General features: G+C 39.9%; 1 long non-coding RNA gene across 1 annotated transcript in view; it reads right to left on the bottom strand.

The window, feature by feature from the left end:
* Window positions 1-3,008: 3,008 nt before the first annotated feature.
* The window catches only part of LOC121668436, a 203,741-nt gene continuing 182,077 nt past the window's right edge, over window positions 3,009-24,672 (bottom strand). The window contains exons 15-17 of the long non-coding RNA XR_006017377.1: window positions 13,980-14,199; window positions 11,013-11,122; window positions 3,009-7,571 (exon numbers count right to left, since the gene is read on the bottom strand). This is a non-coding gene — a long non-coding RNA (uncharacterized LOC121668436). The remainder of the gene's footprint in view (window positions 7,572-11,012; window positions 11,123-13,979; window positions 14,200-24,672) is intronic.

The following is a 24,672-nucleotide window of genomic DNA, read 5'->3' as shown; positions in this document are numbered from 1 at the left end:
AATTTTCTGATAGTATCTATAAAACTGTTGCTACTCTGGCCACCAGGAACTGAAGCAGAGCAGTGGGTGGGTTCTATCTGCCTTCCTTGAGGGGTAACCTTGAAGCATGTGATAGCATCAAGCCCAGCACAAATATAGCAACCATGGCCATTTTCATTCCAAAAGTCATCCTACATTTTACACACTAGTGTGGAAGTTAGAGCACTAAATGAGAAAAGAAAGCACCTTGATCTCAAACCCTTCTCAGGATGACAGTATCTCCCAGAGGATGCTCCTCTGCACCACCAAGGTACAGGCCAAAATTGCCTCTGAGGACAGAGGCAATTTTTATTTGGTCAAATTGTAGTTGAATCTGATGGAAAGAGACAATCCCAGGCACGTCTGCTCCTGAACAAGGGGACTTGCTGCTAGGATACAGCTGTACAGGGTGGGATCCAGGAGCAGCAGGGTGCCCAGAGCCTCACTGTGCTTCAGACTGGAAGACATGGAAGACTTTGCTCATGAAGCAGAAGTGAACTCACCCATTTTGTGAGACTCACAATGATACTGACCCCAGTGACCAACAGTCAGCATCAACATCAGAAGCAAACAAATCACTTGTTCCTGCAGCTCTCAAATAACACCTCTCTGCTTCATATGGCTTGTAGTGGTTTGGTCCAAAATACTCATTACTGTTTATCTTCTGTGAGATAAGAATTAGGAGAAATGCAAAGCAGGCACCAAACTTTAAAGAATATAAAGAAGTTTATTAACAGACCTAAAAGAAGAAAAAAAATTATACCACACCTTCAGAACTCTCCTCCTCCCCCCACCTTCCTCCTTTCTCCCACTGACAATGTAAAAAGACAACCTTTAAGATGTTCAGTCTGTTTATCACTTCCATAACAACCTTGTTCAGTCCATTTAGAAAGAAGAGTCTCTCTTGCTCATGCTGTGAAAACATTATCACAACGAGACAGCCACCCACTTCCGAATAACTTTGTTCAGTCCATTTAGGAAGAGGAGTCTCTCTGCTTGCATGTGAGTCCCTTCCCCCAACTTGCAGCTTTTCCCACAACTGCTTTCAAGGGTCCACTCTTGAAGGTTTTTGGGGTACAATTTTAAGGTTGAGCCATTCAGAAACAAAAGTTCTCTTGACCCATCTCTGGGAGCATTTCATCTCTAAGAACAGAGGCCCTTCTCCTTCCCTGGGAGCAAAGGGTTTTCCTCATCTTCATCTTTAGGACTATCTCTGGGAGCATCTCTAGGAACTGAGGTTTTCTCCTTTCCCATTTGGAGCAAAAGTCCTCATTGCTTCCATCTCTCCCTGTCCAAACTTCTCATGAAATTACAGCTGCGTCAGCATCTGCCTATCTCAGCACAGGTGCTGAGATCATAGGTACAAGCTGAACACTCCACCCCCCATATCTTCATGAAATTACAACGAGATACTCTGATATATCATAGCTTCACAACAGAATTTCAGCTTTAAGCATCTCCTCTTTCTCTTCCCTCAGGTTTTCAGCTCTTCACAGCACTAAAAGGGTTAATCTCACCTCGGCCTTGCAGCTGGAATGTGGCTTATCACAGGGGAGAGTGGGGGAGAGCTGAGCTGCTCCGGCTGCCCACAGCAGGGTTGGGGGGGGGGGGGGGTGTCCGCGGGTGGAACAGGGCCCATCGGCTCCAGGATGGCGTGGCCCGGCCCAGCCCGAGCAGCCCCGCTCGGGCCCCGCAGCCACCTGTCCCAGCACCGGAAACAAGAGAGAGAGAGCTGGAGGGGTTTGTCTATTCTTAAATGTGGATCACAGAGGCGGTCACAACTTTAAGTGGCTTAAAGAATTGTCCATATTCAAACTGGCCAGCTGATAGGTACGTACATTCCTTGGGGGAGTAGAGTAGAAAGTAATCTTAGACAGGCAGAAAACAGTTATTCTTTTAATTTGATAAGCCCTTTCCTAGCAGTTGGTCAGCAGATGCAAGCAGGAGTTGTATCCACATCACAGTTGCAACAAAGCCATCCCTGCACGCTAAACATTTTCAGCACTTGCTGATGAGAGTTTTGCTTTTTGGGGACCCCCTTCTAAAACAAAGTAGCCCAATTACTCAGCATGCTGGAAATGCAGCTGAGTGGGAGCACATGGGATGGAAGACCTGGGCTATAAAACAAGAACACTGGTCAGAGGATATAATTTTATCCTTTACACTGGAGCCCACAGCAAGTATGCCACATATTGGAGCATCTTGAAGGGCTGCTTTAGATCTGGAGCGAGATCAATTCAAAATCTGAGAATTAGCAGGTAACTTTGTGACTGGGAAAAACTGGCTAGCAGCTTTGAACTATACTGTCTTCCAAGGCTGGGGAAAACCTGTTGTGAAGAGGCAGTGTCCAGGGTTATTCTTGTTTTATTGAGGAGGGCATCTCCCATTTTTATTCTGTGCTTGCAAAGCATTGAAACTGTGGCTCCACTGCAAAGTAGCTGCAAAGTTCCTAAGGGTTTAAGACAGCCACTTTCAGCAGCCTTCATAAGAGGACCAGAAAAAGCTCAGCTAAAGCCAAACTGCCATGAAACATCCAATAAAGTCTTCTCTTTCTGCAATGGGCAGGCAGTAGCAATGAGATACCAGTCCAAGGGACTCTCTATCAAATTACAGCTGTGCTGAGGAACGAAATTGCTGCTGTCAGTTATTTGCAGTTAAAGCACAAGCACAGCAGGGGGAAATACCAAATGCTTTTACAGTGCCCTAATGACTATGAGTCAAGAGCATTATTTATGTTTGGCAAAAAACCAGCGTGAATCCAGGGAGGTAAAGCACTGTTGCTGCCACCAGGCACCACCTGCTTTCCCCTGCTGACCTGCCTGCCCCTGGGGGAGCCCAAAGCAAAGCTCAGAGGATGAGGGTCTCCAAGCGGGCGAGCAGCACCGAGCTGCCCTGCCAAGCTCTGTACTGGTGCTGGTGCCTCTGCATTGTCAACCACCACCCTCCCATGTCTCCTTCCCTGGTGGCACCAAGAAGATGGATATAAAAACTAGACCAAATAATTTTTTATTATTTTTAATTTCCACAAACAGGATCTTGATAAATTAGGTTGCTAGATTTTGTTTGTAGCAGCTAAACAATCGCGTAATGGCTGAAGAGCTAATGAAATGTACTTCAGTCACTGAACTGAACTGGTACATGATTTAATTTTCCCATACGTTGAAAAACTATATAACTATCAGGATTTCTTCTCAAAAAATGTTTGAAAGACAGCTGATAAATCTAGAAGTGTTTATTCTATTCTTCACATTATTTTTCCTTTCTAATAGGGGTTAGGATTCCTCTTGACCTTCTAAATTTTAAATTCTTTTGTCTGTAGATCATATTAATTTGAATCTAACAATTTAGATCGAATCCTTTAACATCTGCTGTCAATTAATTTATGAGTTGCATTCACAGAGTACAGAAAGAGAGTATACAGCAAATTATTTTTAATTTCTTCAGTATACTAAAATGTGGAAGAATTATTAGAATTCACCACACTTGGGCCAGGGATAAGAGTTCCTTCAGGCTTGAAATTTCAAATTGGCTTCCTAATGAAGTTATATTCATAATGCAGAGTTTAATTATTACACTCGATGAGATATTCAGAAGACTTCCACTTTTATGGAGCTGCTAAAACTGTAGTTAGAGTTAATTAATAGTACAATAATCAACCAGTCTTTATGTCTGGGTCAGATTTCTTTTATATAAACATAGTCCTGAAAAATCCATATCTGAGCTCTGTGTAGTTACTTGGACTGTCTTCACAGCTGCTAGGAGAGAAGGTACCCAAACCGTGCTCAGGTGGACCCATAAGCTGGTTACTGCCTTAGGGATGTCCATCTCCTTGGCTAAGCAGGGAGCAGAGCTGGTTTAGCCCAGGTGCCTCACATTTAGGTAGCTGAAGTTAGGCACCTAAGAAGGACTTAAATCTTCATCTCTTGGGATTATTGCAGCTTTTTTTTTTCAGGCAACAGAATATTCTCAGGTTTTTTTGGTAATTTCTAGTCATGTTAAGTCTTGTGGAATTATACACAACTAAAGCTTCAGAATAGAGCATTAATCCCATCATACAAATTTAATCAATTAGACTTTGAAGTAAAGAATACAATTCTGATTTATGCTTCCTACATTTCCTTGCCCCATGCCTGTCATCCCTGTGGAAGACTGCTTTTTCAGATCATGTATCCATAAATATAGGAATATACGTACTAGTAGGGCTATCATTCCTATTAGCAATATGTACCATTTAAACTGTTCATGAAGAAAGGATATCCTAAACTGATGCTATAACTTTTTTCAAAGTTTTTTCATGCAATTAAGTATATTTGAAGAGATCTATAAATGACACGTATTCCCAATATGTGTATGGTATATCACTGGTTTGGATTCTTATTTATCTTTATTAGAAGTCATATCTCAGTAATTCTGCAATCTAAATTTTTGATCCTCAGATAATGATATCTTAAAAGTACCTACGAATTCTTGAAACTGGGTCCCTTGAGACTACAACATAGTGATACACCAAAGAAAGAGTCAGGACTGAAAAACTTGCCCTAGTTTTTTTGTGGTTATATCAGGTTATATACAAAAAGTTAATTTAATCATAGTGCTTTCATAAGTATTTCAAATGGTTATTTTGAATATATGTTCCAGAGAGGTATTTTGAATGTAGGATCCCATGAGGCCTGTAGCAGTAAGACCATTAAGTATCTGTGTATAATATACGAAAAGATCAAAGGGTAAGATGAAAAGAATAAAAATATGGCCATGTTTGATGCTGACATAGTCTGCCAAATGCTACAAATTGAAACTGAGGATTGATCTGAAATAAAATGTTTGAAGAGGATCAAGGATTACAGAACTTTGTAAGCAGTGGTGAGGGCATCTGGAACACAGACAGCTTTTTCATCTATCCTCCCAAAAGTCAAATGGAAAGGGGTTGAAAGGGACAGTCAAATCTGGCAAATCAACAAATGGTTACAGGACTGGTGCCACAAGCCAGGGGTTTGGCTACTTGGATGATGGGACTTGCTTTGAGAAGCCTGAGGAGTGATGGGGCCCGTCTGTCAGAGAAGGGAAAGATCTTTGGTCACAGGCTTGCTGAGCTGGGGAAGAGGCTTTAAATTACAGTTGCTGGGGAGGAGAAGCCTCAATCCACCCCACTCCTACCAGTCTGATGCCAGGGCCAACAAGAAATGCTCAGAGCCTGGAGAGGATTTACAGGTCAGCAGGAGAGCACCAGAAGAGCAGCACCAAGGAATTACAGCAGGGATTGGGAGAATGAAGAGCTGCCCACCATAGGAGAAGATCAGGTCTGAGACCATCACAGGAAGCTGAAGGTGCACGAGTCCATGTGACCTGATGAGATGCGTGCACGGGATCCCAAGGAAGCTGGTGGATGAAGCTGCTAAGGCGCTGTCCCTCATATTTGAGAAGTCATGGCGGTCCAGTGAAGCTCCCACTGACTGGAAAAGGGGAAACCTAACCTCCATTTTTGAAAAGAGGAAAAAGGAAGATCTGGGTAACTACAGGTTAGTCAGTCTCACCTCTGCACCCGGAAAGATCATGGAGCTAAACTGCCTGGAAACTATGCCAAGGCACATCGGAATTAAGAAGGTGATTGGTGACAGCTAACGTGGTCTCACTAAGGCATACTTAGGATATGTACCTAATTTCTAAGTAATAAAAAATGCTAGGCGATATTTTTTATTTGAAATAACCACCTACTATTCCAGCTGCAGATGTATCATTCAGTTCCTAGATTCTGTTCTGTAGCAGAATCATTTTGCCTTATCTTTAAATAAAACTCTATTCAGAGGATATAGCCTGGAAAAAATATGCCTTATTCGTGAAATTGTTGCTGTAATCTAATCAATTAAGAACTTAATGTGTAGGCTTTTAAGCTACTTTTGACAGAGAAAAAACATTTAGAATTCAGATTGTGGTTTTGGTAACTGTAGCATCAACTGTGAAATGAAAATCAGGGTGTTTTTTTTTTTTTAATAATTCAGAGGTTCTTTTTTATGAATGAAAGAAATTGCAGTCCTAAAAAAGTCAAAGCATGTAATCAGAACTTGTAAAATATTCCATTCTGTTTTATGACATCTCAACTCCAATCAAATAAACAGAGCCAGAAAGAACCGGAGACTTGATTGACTGTTTAAAGGAAAAGCTGTCAGTTTGATTACAGGCAAGTGAACAGACACATTACTAAATGTAAACTGCATTTAATTTTATTATGCAAGCAGCTTTAATAGCGTCACAAAAAAGTTATGCAAACTGAAACACTGGGTGCAATTGCACACAGATTTCTGATAATAAGTGGGGGCTGTGGATCAAAGCTATTTTCAATTTAAGTGTTCTAAATTTATTAGGGAGCAAAAGGTAATTAAAAATGAGTCAGCATCAGAGGAAAAAAATCCCCCCACCACGTTGTTTCCAACCCAAGTGGTAGAGCTTTCAAGTAGGTTTGTAACAGTAGGTTCTTGCAGTACTGCAAAGAAATGACTCTATGGTGCTTCTATTCAAAATTTGCAGCATTTTTTGACTCCCTTTTTGCTCTGGTTTCATTCCCCATGTGTAAATAATTTTGAAATTCAAAATTACTCATTAAGTGAGATGGATGCTTGACACTAAGCTTGTGCAGGTTTTTTGGTCTACCCACAGAAGGAAGCAAGACACGAACCATTTCATAGAATCATGGAATCATTTAGGACCGAAAAGACCTCAAAGACCATCGAGTAGGATGGTAAACACAGCACTGACAAGTGCACCACTAAGCCCTGTCCCTAAATACCAACATCTGCATGTCTTTTAAATACCTCCAGGGATGGTGATTCCACCACTTCCCTCAGCAGCCTGTTCCAGTGCTTGAAAACTCCTCTGGTGAAACAATTTTTCCTGATATCCCATCTATATCTCTCCTGGAACAACTTGAGGCCACTTCCTATCATCCTCTCTGGTTAGGAGAAATCATTATTTTTCCTCACCTGGCTGCCCAGGGGAGATAGTTCAAACCAGACTCAGATGAGGACTTCTGAAAATGCTGGGATATGCAGCTGCTGTAAGCCCAAAAGTGGACTTTGCAGCAGTGCCAGTAGTTCTGGGTTGCTGTATGTTGAGGGGAGATCAGACTTCAGCTGGGTTCTCCCACAGCCCATGGGACCCTGGTTTGCCAAGCTGGAGAGCCCCTCCCTGCCTGCTTATTCCTTCCTCCTGACCCACCCAGCAACACAGTTACAGACCTGGAACTGCTCCAGTAATGCACAGCTGAGAGAAATGTGCAATTACAGCATCTGATGCATGTCAGACAAAACTCAGGAAGGAAACTGAGATGGGGAGATGGGCAGGGGTGGCTGCTACATGATTCCCAGTAGGAGGGCAGCACAGCTCCCTATCTGAGCACCTGTTCCCAATGCAAAAACAGGAAAAAAATGTTGGAGGGTTTGTAGGTTTCAGCCAGGGAGCCTGTAGTAAAACACAACAGTCCTGAAGCAGTAGATGGCACATTCTCACAGCAACGATATGTCCAACAAAAAGCAATTCTGTAGCAGGCTTTGTTGTTTTGGCTTTAAAAAAAAAAAAAGAAAAGAAAATTTAGTCACTAGAAAGGAAGCTGGCAAAGCCTGGAGATCAGTGATCACAATCTGATTACATTCAGCGCGGAAAAAGAGAGAAAAAGGGTTAGTTTTGTCAAGCTGAGGGAAATTATGAAAAGTGATTCTTTTCTGACTGGCAATCTTTTATTTTTCTGGCTCCTCAGAGGACTGTTTAGAAACTTATATTAGATGACTAAAAAGCCATGGATGTACAGTTGAAAAGATGTAATGTTTTTCAAAAAGCTCCTTTTAGTTCAGTAGCAAAATGAAGGTGATAATTTGAGTAACAGATGTTGCAAAGAGAAATGGGAGAAATAGCCAGCAGTCAGTGCAAACTCAGGGTAAGCTTTTGGAGCACAGAAAAATGGAACAGAAGTCAGCAGATAAGAACTTTGGAAAAGATACAATCGAACAGCAGTGTGAATGGTGATATCTGTATTAGGAGAAAAAGAAATCTTAATGTACTAAATATACCTGTAATGAAGAAGAATAATAGCACAGCCAGTAATGAAGGAAAATAGTAGAGTTTTCAACAAATAATAATAATAATAATTTTTTGTTTGGAAGGAAACAGAATAGCTCACTTTTCATGAAGACACAAGATGTGCTTATTATTCAAAAGGCACTGAAAAATAAGATATTATTTCTAACTGCCAGCTATTCTTAAACTAACTGGCCTGAGAAAGTATCAGCACAAAAGGGCTAGGCAAGGAGATGTGTGACTGATACAGCTACCTTCAGTACTGTTAAGTCATAGTGCTTAACAAAATTCCACACAAAAAATGCAGCTATTCTGACTTCAACCCCAAATATAAAAATTAATTAATAATTATCAGAACAATGAAAGTCACTCAACACAATTTGACTGCAACAAGGCTTGGCAAAACAAACCTGATTTTATTCTTCAGTGAGTTTGCTTCCTGTCTGATTGCTGTACTACATATACATAATAGATGTAATGGATGTATTTTTATTTTTTATCATCACACACACATCTACACACACATCCCAGTTGAGAAATTGGCACTTTACAATATCAATAACCTTACACTAAGCTGTTTTAAGCTCTCAAAGGGCAATCCATGAGGGCATACCTTAAGTGGTTTTCACCAAAATTAGTGCTAAGTGATACTCTTCATCATTTCTATTTGTGTTCTAGAAATAAATATAAAATCATTCCTAATACAATTTGGCTTAAGCCTATACACAGGAATTTATCTAATGATATCTGCAACGAGGGCAGAGCACCAACAGAGAATGCTCTCACCATAAGTTGAGTCCAAATCATTACAACAGAGTCAAAAGAAACACTGTATGTGTTGGAACATGGGGTGCTGGTCATGCAGAGACTAAGACCCTCTGTCCCAGCACAAAGCACTTTTAAAAGATTTAAGTACCTTAAATGAGAAACTGAGTATTACTACAGAAGGTAACAGTTTTGGTGCCTATATTTTTAAAGGAAATTAAAATTATTTGGGATGACAAAAATTATTGAAAATATTGAAAATTATTAGGTTAAATTAAATAAAATTAAATTTAATTAAAAATATTAAAATTTCTCATAGTGAAAAACTAAGGACTCTATTTATCCTGTCAAAGAAAGGACTGGGAAATGACATGAGCTGATTGTCTTGCTGGAGAAAGATGCAAAAGGACTCAACTTTAGCAAAGATCAGCACACAGAGAGTCAATGGTTGAATACTGAGGTCATCCACAGCCAGGTGAGAAATAAAGCAATCTTCAAAAAATGACAGGCCTTGACCATTGGAGCAGGACATTAGAGGAATAAATTTGATAACCACAAGCCAGGATTAAGTGGCTTTCTGGAAGCTGTGCTTCAGTTAACCAGGGGTAACTGGTCTCTGGGTAAGGATAATGGGACCAATATTAAGCCTTTTCGTGCAGATCATCAGGCTGCTTGTTTAAAGGTTCCCCTCTAATCTTAAACACTAAAACCTGGTAAGACAAAACATAAGAGTCAGAAGGATAAATGCTGAAAGTATTAGAGGACGTTTAAAACATGTAAATTATAGAGATGATACTGTGCATCTCTCCATCTTGGGTAAATACCAGTATAATTTTGATTCTGCAAAGATCTTAATTATGGTAATGATTTTATGTGGGTTAAGTCCTCAATGTTTCAATAGAATTTAAGCATCTGTTTAGATCAATCAAAGTTTTACCTGAATACCTAAGACTGTGAAATTTCCCTTCTCAATATTAAAATGCACCTTCTGCCCAGTTTATCATTTGTCACTGATTATAACTGATTTCCACAGTCTTTAAGGAAAGAGGAACCAGACTGAATCACATGTTTTTAGTAATCTAAACCTTTCTGTAGCAAAAAAATTTTTAAAATAGAGGTTTGTCTGAGCAGCCAGGTAAGATGAATATAATGGCAAGAGATCACACTTGGAAAAGAGGGTTTGTGAATTTACTGGAAACTTTGTAACATGAAAGAGCATGAGAAAACCTGAAAAATCATACTTAATTTCATGTTGTTTCAATATGCCCCACAATATATTCAATGTACATTGTTGCAGAACCACAAACACTGCCTCTGTGTCTATATCAGGCACATTTGGTCTTTGATAAAACAATTCCTCCACCCTCATCCTCATCCTCAGTTTCTATATATTGAAACTCATCCTTAATGAGATATTCTTATTAACGGCAGTGGAGAGCACTGGGTCTACTCTTTCCTTCCAGAAACACATGGTAAAAATTTCCAGTTTCTCATTTTGGCCTCCAGAGGTCATCCAGACCTTTACCTTGGAGTGCAGTGTGTGCAGAGCGAGGGTGGCTGGAAAAATCCCATTGATAGCTTCAGTGACTCATCAGTCTTGTTATGGACCAGAATAAAAAGTGAGAAGATATATTCCAAAAATATACCACGTGGAAAAAAAAGAGAAAAAGAAAAAGATAAAAGAGGAGGGGGAGGAAGAAGAGGAGAAGAAGGAGAAGGAGGAGGAGAAGGAGGAGGAGGAGGAGGAGGAGAAGAAGGAGGAGGAGAAGAGGAAGAAGAAAGAAAAAAAGAAGTACAAGAACAAGAACAGGGGAAAGAAGAAGGGGTAGGGGAGAAAGAGAAAAAGAAAGGGAAAAAGAAATCTAACCAATTAATTACAATCTTTTAAATATGTTTTAGAGATTTCTTTGGTTATTTTATTTCCAAAGTGGTCCCCAAATGTGTGGAGGGAATGCTCATGTGTTTCCTGGCACAACACAGAGCAATCTTTGACCACGTGGGAATCAAAGAGACATCTCAAGCAGCCAGACAGAAAAGTCCAGATGTCTTGTAGACTATTATACCATTATTTTATTCATTTGGAGACAAAATGCCAGGCTGTGCAAGTCAGATAATTCCTCTGCCCCAGTGCAGTGACAGGGGAGAAGATGTGAGCACACCTGTACCTGCAGAACCTTGTAGGTGGCCACATTGCTCCTGCCACTTCTGCCCTGATGAAGCTGACACAGGAAGCTGGGTTGCGCTGGAGAGGCTGAGGGATGCTGAAGCCCCTCCCCTGCAGTAGGAAAGACAGATTTTGGCAATAGGTTGTTAAGTTAAAGTCTGGAGTCAATAATTACTGGACTCAAAAGAGTCCTTAGCTGTTCTGTTTGTGAAGTTAGTAAGTGTGTAAAGCACCCATTTTCCTCTGAGAACTGCCTTAATCTCTTTGGAAATTTGGCAGAATATACTCAGAAAGTACACTACATTTATTCTTAATTAAGAAATTCCAAGAAAGTATTTAACCTGTGGTCTCAAAATGAAATGTGAAGGTAGTTAATGAGAATGGAAATCTAGTCTGAATCTGCAGAGAAATCAGCAAAGTTTTTTATGTAAAAGATCCAGTAGAATGTATCTATATGGTATGGAAATCTTTGAGGGACTATGTCAAATGAAATCCAGGCTATTAGGATACTTATAAATGCAATGTCTTTGTTTCAGTGTTCCTCACAATGTCGTTCCTTGTTTTGCTACTTAAATTCTTCCTACATAATTTGTAGTTATCATTCACAAACTGCCTCATACTTCAGCCCTACTGATTATATCATTCCAAGGGTGTCCCTAGTCCATGTTTCCTCTTCACACAGACATATTCCTCAATATAACAAAATGAAAGGAGTGCTGAAAAAGGTCCCCAAATGTGTGATATGATAATGTATAGCAAGGGTAATTGCTGGAACTGGAGAGACACTTGCAGGAACCTAGAGTGTCCTGGAGAAAGTACTTCCATTTTTTACAAGTTTCTGCACTTAAACCATCCTATGGTTTCTGCTGCTTCTTAATAAGATGCCTAAGATTTTTTATCAGGTTTTGAAAAATAATGGGCATGATTTCTAGAATAACAGTATCTATTAAAAGGTTGCAGGATGTAAAGTAGCGTGATATTACCTCGAGATGATTACATATCTCTCTTTCAACCTATTTGTCAGCTTCAATTTTTCTTTTAATTTCAAATTTCTACCATTTAATTATCAGGGAGACCGGAGAATGGAGAAAATTCCAGGTTTATGCAAACCACTGGATTCCTTGTGTACATGAGAGGTAAAAGTGAGGGCTGTTTAGATGGAAAGAAATCTCAATAACCTAGAGATAACAATGCTTGATACTTTCATGGCAGTGCATTCGTTCTTGTCAAATCTACGAGAACATATTAGCATACTTCAATTTAGATGACAGGTTTTCTTTGTTGCTTTTACGGACAATTTAGTCTGTTCTCAAATTCAAAAGTGCTTTAAATGACTTGTGTTGAGGTCTTGTGATCCACTTTTATGTGGTTTAGTGGTGGACTGGGCAGTGCTGGGTTAACAGCTGGACTTGATGGTCTTAAAATCCTTTTCCAACCTAAATGACTCTATGGTTCTATGATCAGCAATATCAATAAGGACATCCTGAGTAATTATTCTTTGGCTTTTGTGATATTCAGCAACACAAATAAAAGCAAGCATAAACACATAAACACATTTTTTTTCTAAAAAAATGGCAGCATATGTTATGTTTTAGCTTGTTCCTTTCCCTAGTTTTCAGTCTTTGGGATATTTTACTTGCTTTCTCTTTAAGAAAATTATGTGAGAAACTAATTCCAGATAAATGGCTCAGAGTACCTACTCCTCTTTGGAAAAATATAGAACAGAAAGGGGGAAAATCTTAGAAGACTTGCAGTTCACCTTAATATCAACTCCAAGCACAGTAATGGCACCCTGCATGTCCAGGGCAACAGAACAAATTGGCAGCCAAGGAAACCCACTGAAATATTTGAGAAGTGGAACTTGACTTCATACTATGTCAGGGATATGGTGGCATTCTCTCCTATAAATCAGTAACAAAATCAAAATTAACTGCTCCAGGTAGAGATGCAGAAATGATGCAATTTTTAAAGCACTGTGCATATCCAGTATATGTTAGCTGATATGAAACTGAAATTTCTCATTTGCATGTTGTTATGCTTTTGTAACAGACTTGAGTGTTTGGTGGCCACAGAAGATGAAACCTATACCTCTCTGCAGAATTAATGCATGTGGAATATATAATCACTCTATTAATTTGGGAAATTTTGAGACCTATGGTATTAATTTATGCTGAAAGGGGTATTTCCACCAGAATTCAGATGAGTCACTTTCTCGGGGAAACACAAAGAAACTTTCTTTGTCTGAAGGTTTTTCTTCACATTCAATTTAATCTGTTATCAGGCAGAGAATGTGTAATAAGCTGCCTTTGGTGTTCTGCACCACGCTTACTGTACGTGCTTATTGGCTTTAGGAGATCTGCCAGAGCAGCTATCAAAGTACCTATCTTGTTATGTCATCCCTAAAATGCTCTTGTACAACAAACTCTTGTTCCTGATAACTTCTGTAATGTTTGAGTTGTTTCAATTTATTCATTGAATATAATCTCCCAACGACTTAAGAAGGTGACCTGCAAATAAAGCTTTGTGTAGTTCTATTGCGAAGAGTCTGGTATTTTTCAAAAATGCTAAAATCAAATTAAAAAGTAACCTGTATTCCTAAAGGGAACACTATGCATAAATGACATCCCTCTGGAACTTATAGATAAGATTTAAAACATCCTGAGGAATTCTGTATTTCTTCATTTAAAATCTTGGTATTTTTTCTTGGAGATTGTACCAACAAGCACAGAAAATACATGCACATTAGAATTGGGAAGGTGTATTTCATGAACGATAAACCCCATCAGTACAACTTACTGCCTATCCTGAGCTGACAGTTTAAGAACTCGGTAAAATACTCTGACAGGTTAAATAAGTGGTAATGGCATCATTATAGCTGTGATGGCCCAAGAATGCAAGTGAGGAATATGTGCAGGAAGCAGTACAGGCATTACTACAGACCTTGGAAAAAGCAGTTTTAATTTCTCACCTCAGAGGAACGTCCTCCCTGCAAGGAGGCCCCTTTTTACCAGCGAGGTGGGGGCCACAAGTGCCCTGCAAAGAGCACTCACAGCAGCACCCGAGGGCCTGGCTCTGCACTCCTGACTTTTTGGTGGCTTGTGGTTGATGGCTGGTTTGTGGAGGTGATTGTGTCAGCCCATGGGAGTTGGTAATTGCTGCGTTATTGCCGCTCATTTTCATTGTGGGCTCTGGTTAAGAGAAAAGAGTGGTGATTAACGGCTTTATGTTGAAGTCAAAGAGTGAAACCAGACTTTCAGTCCTCACTATTGAGAGGCCACCTATATGCTCCAGGAATCCAGCAGTTACTAATTAATTGAACAACATAATTACGTTAAACTTAGAACAAATGTTCGCCACCATACTTAGTTGAAAGATTTCTCCTTCTGTTTCAGCCTGAAAGGAGATAATTTGTGCTGGAAAGCCCGAAAAATATCTCTTCTGTTTACAAACCTTTTTAACCTGTTTTATAGTTCTGTTAAAATAATAATTTATTATATGTTTGTGAATTTGGCTTGTTTTCCTAGGACTCGTGTTTCTTCTTGACAATTTCCGCACTTACAGTTATGTACTCCAAAACACAGAGAAAATAACCAAGACAGTGAAGAGTTTGTTTAAACTACCACATCAAAGAAGTATGTAGCTAAGACCTCTTAAGGCCAGACATTGATAAAAACCCGTTCAGCAAGTACAAAACAGTAACTGCATCACTGTAATCAAAGCGTTCTCGTGAAGCCCATGATCAAGTGAACACAATACTGGGAAATAAGAACCCATTTCTTGGAAATAAAGTCACTTTTAAAAGGAGAAAATTCATTGTGTGTGTACTTGCAAATGAATTATACCTTTTTAGGTGCTTACAGAACCTTCATCTCTAGAAGGGGTAATATAATTACAGTTAACCTGTGACCAAAAGCTGAAAATGTACTTTTGGATGGAAAGATAAAAGAGTCATCTGCAATGTACAATATATTGAACTGGATAACAGCATTTGCTTCAAAGCTCAAGGACACCTCAGCATCTATAATTAGAAGGGCTCTCAAAGGGCACAGACAGATTCTTTCAACTGAGGTAGGTGACACTTCTTTTAAAACAGCCCCACAGCATGAAAGTCTGACTTCCTTTTAACCTTTTAAGGAAAGTGAAAGACAAGTACTGTCAGCTCTGCTTTTGACTTTACCATCTCAAAGCAGATATACCTCAATAAAAAGTCAAATGATACAGCCAATAGATGTAGTTGCCTTTTAAACTGCAATTCTGAAGTCTAGTGCTGACTGAAGGAGGTTTCCAACATTAATTTATTAAGGTGTCTGAGCTTTTATAATCTTTCTGGAATTATGTTCTCTCCATTCTTGAGTGTGACAATAAAGATTTATACTTTCCCCTCTCTCCCAAAAAATCCCTGAGATATAACCTCCTCATATCATGAAACTGAGGGACTATGACAGAAGCTAATCCTGACCTTGGAGGAGGCACCTTACAAAAGGAAACACCTATTTACTTAGAGGAGGGCCCAAGAGAGGCTTTGTTGCCTTTCTAAACACTAAAGGGTGAGTGATAAACATCAAGTTTTGAATGCTGTGCATAACAAGCAGTATTGGAATGTCATATATTTTTCTCCTTTCCTTAAGTATTTTAAGCTTCTCCTGCATCTGGATAATTGATATGCTCAAGGCAATACCTCCCTGTATGATTCAGATACTGAAAGGATCCATGAGTCTCTAATGGGAACTGCATCTTCATGCAATACAGTGAAATAGCATGACTTCAAAAAGTTCATTATTTTGATTATTGAAGTATCATCTCAGTATTATCTTCAGTACAGCTACTGTGGTACAAGAAATAAATTTATTGGCTCTAAAGGGCATATTATGCTATCAGGTTAATCTGAACCAAGTTCCTGCAAAACCTCAGAGTGAAATCCTACCTCACTTTCTGGAGGCAGACTGATTTTAAAGCATAAAATAGATAAAGCTGTTTTAATATTAAACTGTTGCTATGCTTTTATTAATTGATGCTATGAACTTAATATAATAATTTGTGTTGATTTTATATATTAGTCCTGTTTGAAGTTTGTACATTGTGCTGCAGCATACTGATGGGACACAGGCAGCTTTGGCTAGCATCCAGGAGTCTGAAATCATCAGAAAACATTTTTCTTAGTATGAACCAATGTGAAGCAGATTCTGTCTAGAATGGTAGAAAGTCTAAAGGGGCAGTGTTGTATCCCCAGTGGTCTGAGCTTGTGTGCACAGCAAGGCTTCTGGGGAAAAAGCAAAACCAGTCCTTGGGCAAAGCAGGCAGGCTTTTGGCACAACTTCCCATCCCAAAAGCTCTTCTTTTGGGAACACTGGCTCCTCTTCAAGGCTGAAATAGAAGCCACAACCCAGCTGCTATTTAAAGGTTGAGAGCAATTGCTCTGAATTTAGTTTAATTCCATCCATCAATTAGACAGATCTGAAAGGAAACGCAACTGGTACCTGGGGAACGGAGCAGGATTTTAGCAAGGAAAGAAGTGATAAGGTCAGTGTCTCCCATGGGATAGAGAAAGACCACTGATTACCACCTGTGGAACATGCAGATGCAGACTGAAATAAATTAAATTCTAGCAATTATCAGAGTATGCTAATATTAAACTGTACCAAATAGGAATCACTTGAATCAGCATATGATTAGCAAACAAGCTATTTTATTTGTGTAATGCAAGAAGCTAGTTCTATGATTCTAGGGGAGTGGTTAAATCTCTCCATTCTTTTCCAAGCAGTTGTAGACACAGGTGGAATTAGTCTTTATTATCCAAGATATTAGAAATATTTTTTTTTCGTCTGCACCCATGCTTTAGGGACAACATTTAGTTATCCTCATCAGCCAGAAATCCCTCTGGATTTCAACTACATCAGTACAAATGTCTGCCCAGGTGTCAGGATGATGCAAAGAGCTGCTGGCTGGGGTTTGCTTTCTTGGTGCCAGACAATGAGAAGGAAGCCCTCAGTCTCAGATCAGCCCAGATCCAGGGTATCTCATGTAGTATTTACTACCCCTCTCAAAGCTGCAAATGATGGTCTGCAGGTGAGATGCAGAAAGCATGGTCTCTCTGGAGACCCTAAAATAAGGAAAACAATCCCTGACAAGTCCTGTGACTCTGTCACAGCATGCACATGTGTTGGTAACATACTATGCAGCTGGAGAAAAATTTGTCAGACTTCAGCTTACACCAGCTTGAGCTATTTCTGAACATAGACCTCCTGAATTAGGTTGAGATTCACCACAACAGCAATATAAAGGCTGGATGGTTTTACAAATCAGTTTGAAATTATGATGCAGTAATAAAATGGGTAGGAAAAACGGTAACAATGTGAAATGAGTTTTTAATTCCAAGAAAGCAAAAGTAAGGTAATGATAAAACCACTGTTCAGTTTGCACACAGGTCTTCATTCACTCACAGACAAGAAAATTCTTTAGAGCAGGAAATTATAATGAGAAAATGAAAAAAAACACTAGGCCAGCTTTAAAAGTCAATTTTAACTGCAGAAATATCATCTTTAATTGTAGAAATAGCCTGAATTCTGAGGACAAGTAGTATGATCTATCTTTTGCTCAAAGTAATCAGTTAAATTCGAAAAAAGAGGTGATTAAAGGCACATTTGAATTAGTCCTTAGACTCTCTAAGAACATTCTTGTCTATACTGCAAAGGAACAAAAGCATTTTTATGGAAGTGAAATAACACCAAGTCCCAAGATGTCACATGAAGAGAGCTTTAATAGTTTGGATGACTCCTAGTTCAACAAGAAAACTGGCCAGGGTCATTACAGGTGGGGTGGACAAACTATTCCACAGGTATAGGAGAAAGGTTCACGAAGGATGTCTGCACTTCAGGCGGCTCTCTTGAAAGCTGTTTATTGCATAGACAAAGTTACAGCATTTCAGAGAGTGGGTATCCAGAGCCAGCCCTACAGCTGCCAGCTCCAGCTGTGGGCATACCTGAAGCCACTTTCTGTTCAAGTTACAAAGCATTATATACCTTTCTTTGCAGAGTATCTTAATACATAACAACCAATAAGCACCATACACAATACTTTTACATTTGCCTATAGCCTATCATAACTACTACCATCACCATCTTATAGTCATTATTATCCAATCACAAGAGTAAGTAAGTTACAATTTAAGCTTACAATGGAAAATTCTCAGACCTCTCTTCTTCTTCTTGCGACATCAACATTTCTTGTTTGCCTCTGATATCTTTTTGGTAAAAACATGTTTTCTATTTACTTATGCTCTTCTTGAGACTTATTTACTTGGTGAAAAACATGTCTTTGTTTGTAGTCACATACCTTTGTCCTAATCATAAAAATTTCCTTCCAACCTTTGCCTTCTCAGTTATTCAGTGGTCAGTGTTTCAGCAAAACATCTTTTATTCTATATCAAAACTTGCTTTCATTTCTATTTCATCCTTAGTTTCTACATTCAGAGATCTTTCTGCCAAGCCTGCATATCTGTGAAACTTTCTTACCAAACTTTCATCCTCTCCAACACACAGGAGAAACACATCATGCCTTGCCAGTGATTTACAAAACTATTTGTTATTAGACTGAATTCATGGGGGTTTTTTCTTCATCCTGGCAAGGTATAAACAACTCCAGTGCAAATACAACCTTGAGAAATTTATTCTGAAAGGCAGTGGGCTTAACAAGCTAACTGTGCCATCATGTCATATCCCTAACCATGTCAGAGTTGACTTTCTGTAGCATCTTCCATTATCCATCTGTCAAAAAAGTAGGAGCCCTCAGCTTCTTGAGAGACAGACAAAAAACTCTTACTTTCATCTGCAGTAGCAATAAGCAGCAGAAGAACTTTCTCTGGATCCTCCCTGAGCACTTCACTACCTTGCTTTGCCTTAGCACTGCACTAAGAAAGAGTCAAGGCAGAGAGGAACACGCTTGTTTTAAGATGGTTAGAGAAACCGGACCTGAGGATGTTTTTCCAGAGACTGACCACTAACCAGACCTTGTCCCACCTAGCTATGTTAAAATGTCAGAGAAGGACTAACAGTGCCTCCACCATCATGCATCCTCATTCAAGGAATAGTCCACGGGCAGGGACAGAGGCCAGGATGCTCTGACCTTCAGCCTCTGTGTCATCCAGGCAGGGTCTGTGCCAGGAGCAGAGGTCAGGCAAAAACAACTTCTTGCTTCTGAGGGGAGTCTTGTCAGGAATTTCAGCAGCAGCTTTCAAGAAGGATGCCAACGAACAATTCTGAATAGCAATGATTTCCAGGGCCAGTGACTCACTCCAAGCAATGGGTATCCTGGTGTGAAGAGCTGTGGCACCAGCCCCAGGAAACCAGTGCCTGCCTGGGGCACTGCAGGCTTGGGCTGTATTTATGCAGCAGCTGAAATCGCTGTGCTGGGGATACCCACACTGTTTGTTCTGGTTGACTTGTTAAAGCAATTTTCTGCTTCTAACAGCACTCCTGAGTGGTCATGGGAACCCAGTGCCACCATGTGGCACCTTGGTCAGGAAGCCACACTGGTGGCTTCCCCCGACACATGGCAGACAGATGGAGATCCCCACTGCTCTGTCATTGTATATGGGGGAGGAAGGGAAGGTCTCCCTGGCCTCCCTCCTCTTCTCCTGCCAGCCCCTTCTACCCAAGTAAATCTGAATTTCCAGTGGCACGTGGGTCCCCACCCTCTGTCTGCTTGGTCCTGCCGAGGTGCACCTCTATCCTCACCAGACCCCTTAGATCCTTATGCGGCCCCCAGAGACACAGACCTGTTACCATGAGCTCTCCTGGCAGAGGGTAATGAATAATGTTTCCCTACAGGCAACACACCCTGAATTTTAGCCCTCTGCTAGTCTTTAGCACACTGCCCAAGAGAAGCAGAAACCACTTACGTGTTACTTATTCTTCCTAAATTTGTTCTTGGGAAGAGCTGAGGAATTATGGTTGAAATATTTAAAAAAATCCCACCTAAGGCAGAGGCAAGCATAGCAAATTTCAGCTTGAGCAGTTCTGTGTAGTGATAAAGCAATGAAAATAGAGCTAATGGCAAATACTAAGCAGACTTAGCCACAGGCAGTTTTATTAGCTCCAGCAGGAATGTGTGGTGTTTTTCCTACAAATACTGCATTGAAGTGCTGTATCTCTCACTCTGCTTCTGTTCAGCTAGCAGCAAAACCCTAAGCAAACTTCTCTGTATGCACAACCCTAATTGAAAACAAAGTAAATTAAATGAATTCTAAGCAATGCCAATAATAGCTACTAGTTATTTTGCAGTAAAAATACCAATATTTTATCAGTTTTTAATAACTGTGTTTTCCTGCTGTTTGCAATGACAAGAAATTTCTTCCAGTAACAACACAGTTCTTCCCATGAAATTATTCAGCAGGCCTCAAATGAGCAATATATTAAAACCATACTAAACAAAATTACTGAAATGTAATTGTGCTGCAAAGAAACATATAAAATTTGAATTTCCATTTGGTGACTTTGCCTTAATCTCATTTCCAGCTAAACTCTTTTGCAAGAGTTTCCATTCAATAACTTTCACCATCACTGATAAATGGAAAGGAAGATATAGTGCTGGGTAGCACAAAACAATTTCTAGGGAATGTATTATACACATTTATCTTATTTTATGCTTGTAATTTATAAAAATAATTTGTGATTTTTTTTTAGTCTCTTCATTACCTGAAAAAAATATTTAAAGTGTTTATACAATTGCTCTGCTGTGAATGCAATTATCCTGAATGTGCAATTAGACTTTCCAGTTAAATTACGATAATAAGTTTATTTAGAATAGTTCCAGTCAAATATTTTTTTGAAAAGCTAAAGTTCTACGTAAAAAATGAAAGGTTGGTTCTTCACCCGGCCTGTATTCTCACTCCAGTGTCTGAATTTGTGGCACACTTCTTGTGGCCTTATGTTTTATGAGATTCGTCAACCAAACAAGAGGTAACAGCACTTTCCTCATGCAGATATTCAGGAACAAAATTCTTAGGTTTCATTTCCAGAGAAAGCAAAGAAAGCAGTGCTATTGTTGAGCCTGCACTGACAGGTTCCCAGCTGGGGCCACTGAGCCCCTTGCTCTGGGCTCTCCCTTCGCAGAGAGCCCAGAAGGGCTCAGAGCACAGGGGATCCTTTCAGTACTTAGTCTGGGTAAGGAAGGGGTCTTCTTCAGTGATTCAGGAGTCTATAAAATATTAGAATCACAATCCCAGGGGTTATTCAAATCTGTCTTTAACACTGTACTGAAAAGAGTTTCTTTGGTTGCTGCTGAACAGAAATACTGAGAAAAAAAATCCAAGAGTGTTGAAAGGTTTTGTGGTGACAAAGAATTTCCAGATATTTCAGAGAATGTTAAAGAATAAATTATTTCTGGTTTATTGAATATTCCTCAGATACTAGTTAAATGTCAATTCAGCCCCAAACTGTCTTTCTCCTTCATGGTACCCTGCCTTATTCAGAGGCCAAATGATCTTATTGTTGAGCCTGGTGAGACCACATCACATGAGAGAATGGAGACTTATGCAACTCCCATGTGGTCACATGCTGATGGAGAAACAGCTTTTATGCCAAAATCATTCTTACAGAACTTGCCCATCCAATTCTAATTAGAAGTTGGAAAATGTTAATGAAAGAAAACCATGAATATTTAAAAGACAATAGCCTGCTGGTAAAGTATTTAAATTCAGCTCTTCTGCTTCTCTCTTTTCGCCCACCATCCAGCCTTTGCCAGTGCCTCTCTTGGGGGACTCGGAGATGCACAAATTGTAGTCTCTCTTCCAAGCACTGGCTCTGATTTCCTTCCAGCCAGCTGTGGTCAAAAGACTTGCTGGGGAGAAAAGCTCCTTCTTGCAGAACAGTACTTGTGAGGTCTTGCCAGAACAACCGGGCTTATCCCTCACCACTCCATAGTCACTGGCATGGATTTCTAGTGAGTCATTGCTGCCAAAATAATCTGAAATGGTAGCTTACATCTAGAGCTATACAAAATATTTTCACTTCAGTGACAATGCCCCTAATTTTATTGGTCATTTCCATGGTAAATACTCTACAGCATGGCTAGAGTTTGCAGTCATGATCAAATGTTGTTTTCATAGGTGGTACAAATGTGTAAGGCTGAAACTAAGTACACAGGCATGTTGGACAGCTCAAGGCACAGGTAGCAGCTAGGGAGATTTATTAACTTGGCTCCATATGGTAGGCACCTAACTTCCATAAAAAGTACAAAAGTTAGGTACTTAGCCTGCTTGGCTGTTTTGATATACACTCATCAATGTGTGCCTACACTGGCAGGTCTCTAGATACCTTTAAAACATACTCCATTAAAGCATAAATCTCCTTACAACCACTTGAACTTTCTCTGTGCTAGGACTACCTCCTGAAGGATATGCAGGCATCTGTCTGCCCCCTCACCCCTTGAAAGCCATGTGGAACTATACATATCTCATTCTGTAGCCTTGAGAGTCTGGGCTCTTGCACACAAATCAGATCAGAAATTGGAGCCTCTTTATTAAAATGTATCTGGATTTTTTCAGTTAAAGAAAGAAGAATACAAAAATTACTCCTCTATTCTCACATACTAGCAAAAAATTAGCTTGAATGCACAGAATTATATAGTAATAAATAAGTCAAGAAAGAATGAAGATTGCATTAAACACCACAGTGATCATGAGCAGTGGCAGTTAGCTTCTTTAGGCTCTTTTAACCACATTTTCCCATTCTAGTTTCCATTTGTTAATTTAAAACAAGTGTGTATTTTCCCCGCTTGAGTTTTTCTTAGCTGTAACGGTCACCATGGTTATCACAAAGACAATTTAAATGTTAGGAATGCACAAAATTTATGTTTAGTGGTTCATTCCAGAATATACTTAAAACTCCTGAAGCCTGTGGATAACAAAGGTGGTTAAAGAAACCTCTCTGCTCAGTCATATTTATTTCATAGATTTGTTCACCTGGATGGTTAAGACTTTAATAGGACACATTCCTGAGAGATGGAAATCTGCATCTGGCCCTTAAACTGGCTGTATGTTTTACACCAAAGAATCGTTGTGGGTTGCAAACAAGAGGAGCTATAATCCTGGGAATGGGCCTAGGAGTGCCTTGTCCTCAGTTAGTACTTGTACCAGGCAGTTCCTTACAGAGAGGAGAATTTATTACCTCTGCCTCCTTCAGCAGTGCCTAACTTCCATTCAGTAGTTTAAAGAGGAGAGTGTTATACATATATCTGGGGAACCAGGAATTTGACTCAGGTTCCTAAAATACAGGCAGTCAGGATTTCTCTCCACTGGCCTCCAAAAAGTGCCCATCTGTCCCTCTGTCTAAACTTGGCAACCTGAATATTTCCTTTAGGAGAACTCCTTTACAAGACATCCATAATTAAGGTGCAAGATTTACTTACATCTCTTTTAAGATGTATTTTAAGATGTATTTTATCCTTAGCTGGTGGTCCTAACCCTTGTGCAGACCCTGCTGGCAGTGCTTTCCTCTCCTCCTCCTCCCCTGCCTGCCTCCAGCTCTGCGCCACTGCCATCCACACCTGCGCTCTCAGGCAGCACAGGCAGCAGCAGGACTTCCAGAGGGGGAAACGAGCCAGCTCAAATCGTCCCCACTGTGGGTATTCCTTGTTAGACTCCTTGCAGCTCTCCAAACTCATCCCTGATTGCTGTCTTTGCTTTTATTTTTTGTTAACAAAAACCATTAAGCTGGGAACACTGAAATCCCCACTGAGCCTTCTCCTTTTCCAAAACTGCCATATACAGCCTGGCGCAGCTGTAATGAGAGTCTCAGAAACACAAAATCAAGCCAATGTAGTAAATTCCCACTGGAAATGATCACTGACATCTATAAAGTTTAACATTATCCTCTGTCTAATATAAAGTCCCTTGGCAGAAATGATGCAGACTTGCCTTCACTAAATGTATTAGTGGAGATGGGGGATAACTCTTGCTAATAAATAGACTGTAAATACTCCATAGGTTTCCTGCATCTGAAATGAACAAAGCAAATGGAAAATTAAAGGAAAAGGAAGAGGAAAGAAAAAAGTGTTTTCCTCTTTTATTCAGGTTTCTGTTTGTTGGGGTTTTTTTTATTTTCTCAAGACAAAGTAGGAACTGTACAATTACAAAATCATTTTCCATGCATCTTGCTAGAGGTGGCATCAGATGAACTCCAAGATTTAGACCCAGCTGAGGGTTCGTGCAGTCAAGACCTTCAAGTTATGTGAGTTCAGTGTTTGCCCTCTTGGCTTTGATATGATTGTGGCCAAGTCACTTAATTCTGTGTTTCAGCCTCGCTTTTGCTCTGGTAGTGAGAACTGAAGCCAATTGGTTTTTGCATTATACTTATTCATAGCAAAATCTGAAGGTTGTTCAATAATTATTATTTTCCTGTTTTGTTTTGCCACCAGGAAAAAATCCAGCATACAGACTCAGAGCAGATGACATTAACCAATCTGCTAGTAAAGCTTTGACTCAATTTGTGGGAACAGCAGTCCCTTGAGACTCCCATAGGTCCTGTTTGCTCAGGACCAAACACCTCTGCAGACACAGCATGTGGGTCACAGTCTGGGGAGCTGTGATTCACAGCCGTGGCCTGAGCACAGGCAGAGGCTCCAGGGAAATGAGGCTGACAAAGGGATCCATGTGACCATTTTCA

Source organism: Corvus kubaryi, unplaced genomic scaffold, assembly GCF_017639235.1.
Source record: "Corvus kubaryi isolate FWS band 111438036 unplaced genomic scaffold, C.kubaryi_AGA036_p1.0 133, whole genome shotgun sequence".
Taxonomy (NCBI): domain Eukaryota; kingdom Metazoa; phylum Chordata; class Aves; order Passeriformes; family Corvidae; genus Corvus; species Corvus kubaryi.
Note: the sequence above shows the minus strand (reverse complement) of the source record. Positions and strands in the feature narration are given on the sequence as shown.